Source organism: Crassostrea angulata, chromosome 1 (assembly GCF_025612915.1).
Source record: "Crassostrea angulata isolate pt1a10 chromosome 1, ASM2561291v2, whole genome shotgun sequence".
In the NCBI taxonomy this organism is placed as follows: Eukaryota; Metazoa; Mollusca; class Bivalvia; order Ostreida; family Ostreidae; genus Magallana; species Magallana angulata.
The window spans coordinates 4,207,279-4,218,930 of NC_069111.1; positions in this window are offsets into that span (position 1 = coordinate 4,207,279).

The window sequence follows — 11,652 nt, forward strand, 5'->3', positions numbered from 1 at the left end:
CCATGACTTTTTATGAAAATCAAAAGATTGGGGGGTGGGGGTATACATGTAAGGGTATTTCTAAGTGATGTGAAGCTTTTATCATGATTATATCATGTAGGCATATGTTGTATTGAATAAGGTTTCTTTTTAAAGGTGGTTGAACAAAAGTTGACCTCTAAAAGGTCAGATAAAGATGTTTTACTATGGAGAACCCTGTAAATCTGTGTTTACTAAAGGAAATTGGAAATGGTGGGTTCACTTAAATGGCCATATTTTTATTAAACCTCAATGGAATTGGCAATATGTGGTATTCTTTTTCTCAAAATTGCATTAGCTTTCTTATTCTAAGACAAACCGTCTTTTCATAAAAATGTTAGTGTACTAAGTTAAAGATACAAGGAACAGTTTCGGATAAAGTACCGTCAATATTTTTGTAAAATTGAGAGTGACTGTACTTGAAGGTTTATCATTGTTGCGTAGATTCATGAAATGAATTTTAATGATTACCAATAGTTAGAGGGATGTCTCTTGTTGGAATTGGTAAGCAATATTAAGGCCCCTAATTTTAAGTACATGAGAAGCAGAAATAAATTGTGAAACTTGCGGCTTTGACAGATATGTTGACTTTACAGTGAAATTGAAGGTTACAAACGGGAGGTTATATAACATGAAATGTAGGTGGATGGGATATTATATGCCTATTTAGTATTTACTGGGTATGAGGACAATAGCAAGTTTATTGTCCCCCAAGACAGCAAATATTTAATGAGGCAAAGCCAAGGGAAATAGTAGCTGTTGAATGGGACAATAAACTTGCTATTGTCCAAATAGTAAGTTAATTGGTATTTCATTATACAGAAGAAAACTTTATTTGTCAGCGATGCAGAATTTCTTGATGATAAACAAATTAGAGTTAAATCAAACTTTGTATTTAATGTGGCGATCTTATTAGGTCAGAGGTGTTCCGAGTTTAAGGTGACATGGGACACTTCCATGTTGTGACGTATTGTTTATCGAAATAAACAATAAAATAAAGTGTAATTATATAAGTACATGTAGTTTCTTCTCAAAAATGGTCACCTAACTCCTTAGCACAGTGGGTTAGAGGGTTTACTAGGAACCTGTAAGTCATGAGTTCGAATCCCGCTGGGGTTTTTACAATTTTTACCTTTTCGAATATTTTTAAAAGCTATTTTGGTTAAATATTGTAAAATTTGAAAATTCTAAACCGGTGAAAAGTTTTCAATTATATACTGTAAAAGCACATATGTTCGTTGGGTCAAAATTTCGTTGTTTTTAAACCAAATGCAATTTCGTTAGCATTTAATTTCGTCATATCGTAATCTCTTTTTTATCATTAATACCCGGGTTTAAAATTCGTCATGGATTTAATTTCGCTGATTTATACTATCAACGAAAATAACGAAATTAAATCCTCAACGAATATTTCTGCTTCTACAGTAGTACTTTAATCCACATTAATATCGACAGATGTCCCATACCACCTTAAAAAGGAGGGAAATCAAATTCTGCTAATGAATGGTTTTGATGAGTATTCACCATGGGCAGATAGCATGGATACTATTTTAGATAAAAAGGCATGTTTATGCGGGCGCCTTCTAGTGATCAATTTGTCGGTCTGTCCATCCGAGATGGCTTGACAGGAGCATAGCTTCTCTCCCCTTGGCCCAATCTGGCTCATACCTCATCCACAGGGTTCCTTTTGTTGAAGGATGTGCAGTGACCTTGAACCATGTTTTTAGGTATAAGGTTAAGGTCATAGCAGAATTATATATATAAAATCCTTGTCTGGGGCATATCTTTTTTCCCTTTGGTCCAATCTGGCTAATACTCACAGAGTGTCTCTATGGTTAAACGATGTGCAGTGACCTTGCATGAAATTTCTAGGTAACGGGTGAAGATCATATCGGATCATGCAAAAATCCTTTTTTGAGAGCATATATAATTTCTACTAACCCCTATTTGGCTCAGACTTCACATAAGCAGAGCTTTTGAGTAAAGGGTGAAAGGGTGTGTAGTGACCTTGAACCTATTTTCAGTGAAAAGAAACTGTGAAGGTCATATCAGAATTATATTTTTAAAAATCCTTGTCCGGAGTATATCTTCTCTCCCTTTGCTCCATTCAGCCTCATACTTTACCCACATGATGCCTTTGTTCAAAATATATGCAATGACCTCGAATGATATTTGTAGATGAAGAGTCAAGGTCATATCAGATCACACAAAAATCCATATTTTAAGAGCATAGATATACTCTCCTTTTAGCCCCTATTTGGCTAATATTTTACCTTTACAGAGTTTATTGGTTAATGGCGTGCAGTGACCTTGAACCAAGTCTGTCAATGTGAAGGTCATAGCAGATCTTTTTAAAATTAGTTTTAAATAGTAGATTATTTTCCAAATATGCTTAATCTTGGTCAGATTGAACAAAAATGCATGTATGTTAGGGGGAATGAAATTGAATTAAAAGTTCTATGCCAGCTGGAAAAATTTCAAGTTATAGGTCAAGGTCAAAGCAGAATTCTCTGAAATAACATAAGCGGGGCCCTTTGAAATGTTCACCATTTCAATGTTGTCTGGTTCATAGTAATTTTACATAGAAAATATTCACAGAGGTACAGTAAAGTAAACTTTACATCGATAAGTTTCTGACCATTAATGACGCAACGAGCACACAGTACGAAAGGTCAACCCTTTGAAAAGCAGTGAAGAGGAAAATTTGCTCAGAAATATGTTTTAAACAAAATTGATTTTTTACATAAATTTTAATTTTGCATTCTGGGTTAAGGATGTTATTTACTCAGGGTTTGAGTTCTCAAATTCCGATTGTTAAAATGTTCAATGTAATGAGTAAAATTTGTTCTATACACAAAAAGAATTTATGAAATAAATTATTATTGACAAAACATTCAATAGTTTTACTTTATTATGGAATTATGCTCAAACAAAAATTGACTTTTAGCCAAACAGAGGAAATTCGGACTAAATTTTGCAGATTTTGTTTTTCTGCTAAAAGTTTTTTGGCAGTAGTCTAATATTAAAAGCTTGGATTTTATATTTAAGTCTACGTAATTTTGCATATTTTCCGTTGGTTTTACCTCACTTATTCATTAAAATAATCTTATGGCACGAATAATAAAAATATTGAAAAATGCTTAAAAACGCTAAAAGTCATCATATCTCAAAATTTTGATCATTGACCTAATATAAATTTTATGCCAACAGATTAAGGTCGATATAAGTAGTTCAAGATCAGAAATGTTTTTGTATTATCATCATTCAATTTTTTGTAAAATTGAATTAAAAATGGGTAGGGATTTGAAAACTGATAGAGGAAATTCGGACTGAATTATTTTTTGAAATTGATGCTGAAATCTTAATGTTGTGTACTTATTTAGTGGCACTACCATTCATAAACTGTATCTTATTTTTTAAAGTGTTTAATTATTTGTAATATTTTTATAATTAAGAAAATCTCAATCGTAGTGTAAAATTTTATGGGATTTTTCTTGATTTGTCAATAAATATTCAATGGCCATTAACTCAAAAAATAGGTCATTGACCAACTTTTCTGAAAGTGAAAAATAACAATACAAGCAAAGGTCTTTAACACACAATAGATGGTTTTTCATTATCATCAGTGGATTTTTTTTTCATTCTGAGTAAACGTCATCCTTAAGAAAAAAGATGTTAGTTCAAGGTAAAGTAAACTTGTACCTAAAATGAAGTCAGATTTGTTAAGTCGTACTTAAACACATTGGTTTTTTTTGTTAAGTCGTTCTTGAAATGGTTAAGGGTTTTTGGTTAAGTCGTACTTAAAAACATTCGGATCATGTTAAGTTGTACCAAGAATCATTCGATTTTTTTTTATCTTTTTCTTAGACGTACTTCTAGCGTTGCTTTCGACATTAGCGGAAAACCCACTCGTTGCTTTGCAACGAGCTTTGCTCTAGTTTTTCTTTTTTTTTTTGGTTTCCTAGACGCGAACTTTGAGGCTTCATATCTTGCTCATTTCTGAACGGTTTTTGCTCAAATTTTCAGGACTAGTGTACTTTACAAAACACTATCTTAAGCAATTCATAAAATTTAGAATTCCCTTTTCGTTAAAGAGTTATTCCCCTTTTAAAATTTTTTAGGGTCTTTTGTTTCCAGACAAAGGCTCCGAGACTATGATAGCAGGGAATAGGAATCCAACGAATTTGAATAGCAGAGACTTTGTAGTGGTGCACATCGGTTTTTGTTTTTCGATTACGTTCCTTATTTAGAAAAAGGTAGGGGGTCAAAAAACAGTTTTCAAAAAATTGCAAAAATTTAGACATATTTTCCTTTATATCTTTTTAACGAAAAATAATTTGTTAAAACATGTAGAATAAAAGTTGTGCAGAATATCAAGGGCTTTCATTTGACACCAATAAAAAAGGGCTGTCCCCTTAAATTAAGGACCAATAGCCCCTAAAAGTTTTTGCTTAATAACTCAAAAACGGTTAGGATTTTGATATGGCTGGCGCTGGAAAAGTTGTTTGTTAGGATCTCATAAAGGTCGTAACGATATTATTTTGTAAGTGATTTGTGTAGTATGAGTGTAAAAAGCTTTACATGTTGACATGTATCTGGTTTTATTTGACAAGTAAACGAAAGTCTTTGTGCGTAAAACTGGCATAAAGTTGCCGCAGAAAGTATGCTGGTTTATACAGGAGGCAATAATTTATAAGAATATTTTTTTTTTGTTGGAGTACATGCTTTTTTTAAGGAGTTTAAGTCATTGTTGTTGAGTTCTTATAGTGCACAATCATTAAAAACGGCAATTGGAAAACAAAACATTCTTTTTCTTTTCTAGTAAACTACAAAATATGGAATTGAAAAACTCTATGCATTACATTTTATTTATTAACTCCATGCATTTAAAATCTACCTTGAATCAGAGCTGTGTGTATGTGTACCATTACGTAAGTTCTCCCTCGCCCGCGGCCGAGAAAATCGGTCACCATGCTCGCGGCTGGACTACCTAGCGGTCAGCGGTTATCTAATACACGAGAGCTGTGTCTCTCATATACATGTATGAGTTTATTTAGCTGCAAACTCAAGAATTGGTTTCGTTTTGATTACACATAATTTTTTATGGATTAAACGATTGGGTGTCAATTAAGAAATCGTTCAGTTAATTAATAAAGGCAATGTCATTCTCAATTTAAAGCAATAATAGACACAGATCAATTGTGGGTTTTAAGTTTAAAATAAATAACTTCTATTTGATAGAGTATGGTCATTATACTGCAAACTTTTCAAATCTTCCTGGGTTCTGAGCTGTGCCTGTCTGTGCGTTGTACATGTACCTTTACGTAATATATCCTTCGCCCACGGCCGATGAGATCAGCCACGGCTGCACTACCTAGCGGTAATTAAGCGGTTATTTAATAGACAAGATTCTCACATCGCGACGCACACTTACATGCATATGTACGTGTTTGAGTTAATATAGCCGTAAAAACGGGAGCTCCATCTTGTATTTATTCAATTGAACATTTGAGTGTAAATGAATATTAATGGGCGATATTACTCCAAATCGTACACATCGTAAGACATAAATTAATGGTTAGTTAAATTTGTTTATGTAAAATATTTTAAAAACTGTACATATAATGTTTTAAATCACCCCCCCCCCCCCCCCCACACACACACACACAAATAGTAAAGCTTTAAATGGTGATCATCCCTCGCACATGGCTGAGGAGAACCGGCGCGAGTGGACAAGTAATCCGCGGTCGGTTTGTGTTCTTCTACATGTACCTTATCACGCGTTCATGTTTCATGTTTCATATTTTGCACGGACACAACTATATTTTATTATGTTTTCAACTAGTATATTCGTTTAAGATGAAAAGATAAATTCATTAAACTTGTACAGTTGATTAAGCATTGATTTATAGATAGCGTACAAGGTAGTTTAAAAATCAAATTATAATCAAAGTTCCATGTAACATGTTTGCGGTATGTGCTAGCACGATAAAAAAATGTCCTGAATTGAGGCATTCGATGATTTTTTTATAAAAATTTTCACATGAATTTTAAACAACTTTAGATTAGATTCTATCGGTCACATATTAATCACTTCTGTAGTTTTTCTACATGGTCGTTCGTTTCTTTGTAGAAGCGAACTCATTGCTGCCCCCCCCCCCCCTCCCGTCCCGCTGACAGGAGCTCGCGCTGGATTTTTTTAATTGTCAAGAATTATCGAAAATCATTTTTGGTGGCTTCTTTTCATGTGTAACATTTTGTTTCACTTTCCCAACCGTTTGTTTTTTCGGTCAGTCTGTGTAAATTCAATCGCCACGTGCGACCGAGAATCTTGTGTCGCTTCAGCGCACACAGCTCTGAACATATATAGCCCCAGGTCATCAATCGTTATATAATTGAGTAACAGTTGAAATTGTGCTTTTACATAAAATAATAAATAATAAAATCATCCAGAAAAAAAGTTACCGTAACTCAATAGTCAATACCAAAAATAAAATCCGTATGATTGCAAACTGAAATCGGTTTTTCAGTATTGGGCGGGATTTGATTTTTCTGCTAACATTAGTATTTTTATTGGTTTCAGAGATTACGATGTAAAAACACAAACAGTAAATACACCTGATATTATTTACATTGATAATGTTGAAAAATATCTAAAATTAAATTAGTCACATTCGTAAGATAAAATGTTCTACGAACAACCGATTATTGTTTTCCTATGTCGTATCATTCGTAAATAAGTATTTTCTGTACATATATATACATGTACCTCAGAAAAAAAATCAAATGATTACACGAAAAGGAAAGTTGTAATTAGTATTTCGGATTTTTTTCTGAAAGTAATTTCACATTGTATTGAAAAGAACAAGAAAAATAAAAATGATTTAATTTTTTGACTCAATATTCGTATATATTACCGGCGCTTCGTACATGTGTAACGGCGTACAGTGTATAGATTATTATAATCTGTTCGAATTAAATACCATGCGTATAGATTCCCATAATAATTACCAGTAATTGCATGACTGTGTACATTGTAGGCAAATCCCTGTGTGTTAATTACTTCTAAGACTCTTTGTTTTCCGTTAACAGTGGTTTAAATAATTTTCAGATAATTAATAAAAAATTTGTAATTTAAATTGTATGCTTCATCAAATACTTCTTCCAATTACATTGAAGTCATTAATTTTCCATTGACTATTGACAAAAAAAAAGACGCTTGACCATCCAATGAAAACAAATACACAGGTTCAGCCAGGTGCAGGAGACACCCGATGTCCGAGGTTATGTGTGCTGCTTGTACAAAGTCGAATGGTCTCAGTAAGAGTTATCGATGTAAATAAATAAAAAAATATATATGCTTATCAAAACATGATCGTTTAAGTTACAGCGAAGTACATTGAAGCGTTTATAGGGGTTTACTCCAGAATGTTTTGACTGACCTTTGTTCAATCAGATCGTAGCTGGGCGGAGTTAAGACATTGCCGCTCGTGACTTGAATGAGAGAAAGAAAAGAGAGAGAGTGAATTGAGTAAATTATAAGTGGTGCCGATAAAGGAATAATCATTAGTTAGAAACTTGCAAACAAATTAATTAATTCTGTATATAAAAATTACATGAATATCCTATATTGTATAACTTTAGAGCGTTTTAAAGAACGATTGTGAAAATTCCTTCGGCCGCGCGACGTCGACAACATGATCATGGATAAGAATGACGTAGCTTATATCCAACTAAATTTCCTAGCATGGAGTCCGAGAATACGGACATTAAATATTTTAAAATGCGAACGAATGATCACTTATGAACATGATGAATTTAGATGTAGTGTAAAGGAAAGGCAACGAAAGCGGATGCTTAGTGGAAAAGTAAAACGTCTAAGGTAAAGAATGTTTCACACTGAGTAACCATGAAGAAAGTTTTTATACAAAGTAAATTTACAACCTATGTTTAATTCCAGAAAGATTCGTCAAACTTTGATTTGATTATTAACGGTTACACTTGTAATAAAAACAGTTTTTTAAATATTCGTACCGTCTTCGATGTTTGACATTACCTTATCCTATTACTGATCTATATATAGACATCGTTGTTCCTTGGTTAAAGAATTTCAAAACACTCCAAAGTTTCATAAATTTATAAGATATACTATACTATGTCCCGAGTTTTTTCTTTCACCACTTTTTGTTTGATATTTCAATAATAGTAAATACCTTAGTGCTCAAACTACGTTCATCCACTTACATGTATATGAAAAATGTCCAGATTATGTGTTGAAACGCCCCCCTCTACCGCTTCAGGTTTCAATACACATCCCAATATTGAAAGTCTACGGGGATTTTGCATTGCATCAGCCATTAATAAGCCCAGCCGGATGATAACGTTAAAAAATTGCGCGAGGTATCCCGATTACTTCCGAATGAAGAAAAGATGTAAACATTTCCCATTATAAATATCCGTAAGAAAATTGTTTTCGTTCCTGTGAAATTTTATGAGTGAAAATTGTTCAATAAAGATATCTTGGATATATTCCCTTTCATCAATTTCAGTTGTGTTTCTTTTACAGGTATGTGTATTTTTATTAAAAATCATCAAAAATTGATGGAAGCAATAACTTGGGACATACTATAGACCGTGATTTGTCAATTTATACGATAACTATTGTTGATAGATAGTTCACTCATCTGCGTCATCTATAATTTACTCCATTAACCAGTTAACCTTCTCTCTCTCTCTCTCTCTCTCTCTCTCTCTCTCTCTCTCTCTCTCTCTCTCTAATTAAGTCACGACCAGTATTGTCTCAACTCCGCCTTCTACAATCTGATTGGACAAAAGTCAGTCAAAACACTACATAACAACTTTTCTGGAGGAAATGCCTATTAAAAGCTTCATCATTTCTTGTAGATTTTTTTTCATGAAAATACCACATGTATACAAAAGAGTTTTGCCAATCACAAACAGTTTAAAGTAATGTAAAACACGGGCGCCATTTTGAAACAATTAAATTGTCAGAGAGTTCCGAATGAAATCTGATGAATGTTTCACGCGGTTCTCGCACACTTTGCCCGAAACAGTAAACGGTTTACACGAAACGCTTCACAATCACACGAAACGCTAAACGGTCTACACGAAACGTTTCTCGCACGTAAGTCGCACGTTTTTGGTGTAGTAGTACGTTTCAGGGTCTGTAAATTTTGTCATCACGCAACAATTCTAAACTTGCACATAGTTTTAAAAAATTTAGAAATATTTTTAAATAAAGAAGTTATCTTAAAGAAAAGGTTACGTGTTTTGTAGGCGGGTTCGGTTTTTAAATCAAATTGCTGATGTACTGACGGGAGTTGATTTTATCGAATATTATTTATTTTAAAATCAACGATATGCTAGTTTGCTTAGCAAGTAGTTTATAATCTGCATTTGAATTATGCACATTTTTATAATATGATTTCTCTGACTTTTCCGATAAGAATTTCGAGAAAGCCTCTAATGAATCATGTTGTGTTATATTTTGAAATAGAATTGATTTCATCAAACTGTGTTTTGGTATTCCAAATATTTCAAAAATTTAATGGATCCAACCAATAATGAACTCTAGTCTCGTTCAACTAGATGCTCTAAATATAGACTGACTCTCTACTTGCCGGAGATGTAAGGAGACAGCCGATAGTTGAACGAAACTATATATTGAACTCTGGCGTAGGAATACACACGACTACAAAAAACTTCTAATTGTTCTTACCATAAAAAATCTGACTATTTCCAAGGTATTTATAAATAAGTTTCCTTTAAAAAATGCTTCAGCGTATATAACATCGAATTTATCGATTATTTTCAAGAACGAAGTCTTGTCAGCGGCGATGATTTGTGCTTAGGTGCAAACACAGTTTCAGTTTCGGTTTGCTAGAGTAACTGCATAGGAGAGATGATTAAAATCAACTCCCCAAAAACACAATTCCTGACATGAATCATGAGTACATGTAACAATGCTTGCTACCCTCTGAAAATTTAACTCGCCATTAAACATCTCATTTTTTTTAAAAATGTTTGAAACGATTGCATAAACTGTGTTCGACAGATAGTTTTCCTAAAAAAAATTCTTTCTTTTTCAAAACACGTTTTATATACAGGCTTTCAATCACAACACATTTTTATAACAAAAGCAGAACTGAAAGTTTAGTCATTATAATTTATTGACACCATATCACATACATTTTCAACTCGCAGCAACAACGGAAGACCTACTCGTGGCTTTGCCACGAGCTCTGCTCTAGTTTAATTCATATTTACTAGTTCAGTACTAGTTATTTCGATTTATAGAGAGGTAGGGAATATTTTCGTTGTATATATAGTAGTTGTAACTAGTAGCGGAGATATTTATTCGTATTTAATTATCGAGAGCCTTAAAGTTTTATTTTGGTCGGGGGATTTTACGTATAGGATATATATACTGGATATAAGTACCAGTTAATTTTGTGTCGGTGGTTGTACCTATTTTGCCATCGTCCCAAGAGTTGAGACTTGTCCCATTTTCTTTTTGATTGGCATTGTTATTCGTGTCATGTTATTTATGGTTGAATAAATTATAAAAGTTTACTTCGTTTTGTTCAGGCTCAACACAAGGCAAGCGTTCCGAGCGTTACACTTAGAAATATATTAATAGAATCATTCATTATTACGAGTGTGGGATAGTGAAATTCCACCGAGGGGACAAGATTCACTGTCTAGGGCGAGGCTTTGCCGAGTCCTAGACCGTGAATCTTGGCCCCGAGGTGGAATTTCACTATCCCACACGAGTATATAATGAATGATTATTTTTCTCGCATTATATTAGCTTAAAAAATGATGTTTGACAACTTTCTGTTATGACGTTCGAAAGATTAGTTTCGGTTTATCCCTCCGCATGCTTCAAATAGTGCAAGTTAAATGAAAGTATACGACAGTTTTTTTTAATTAAAATATGAAAAATTATAAATAATTATGAAACACAATTACTTAATGGATAATCTCAATGCACTTTTTTGCATTTCCCTACAGCAGACAACGTTTGTTTACATTTTAAAACAGCGTAGTAATACACAGTGTAAGACAGAAAAATCTCACACTGCTGTCTCACACCGGTGATAATGCGAGAAAATAATATCTCTCTCTCTCTCTCTCTCTCTCTCTCTCTCTCTCTCTCAAAAATTCTTTGACGTTCGTTGATAACTATAAATAACAATAAGTTGACAATAATGCAAGGTACGTGTAATTTTGCTGCTCACGCCCGGGACATAGCACCGTAAAAATATTAGCTTATTTCATAACCCCGTCGTTATTTTTACCGTTTACTAAATTCACATGATATGAGATCATGAAAGATATCTGACTGTATTTTCACCTTCTTGTCGTTCGTGTAGGAAACAAAATAATAAACTTCCCTGTTAGTTTAAACGTGTTGTTAGCAGATGTGGCTAGAGACCTTGCACTTTAACTTAATTAGTTATGATATTAATTTACAGATCGGGCTCTCATCTGTATAAAAAGAAAGAATTTAATTTCATAATATTTTAAACATGATTTCTGGGTTATTTTTATACTAGTAGGCAGAGGCAGTGTAAGCTGTATTATTTGACATATTTCTAAATATCATCGGGA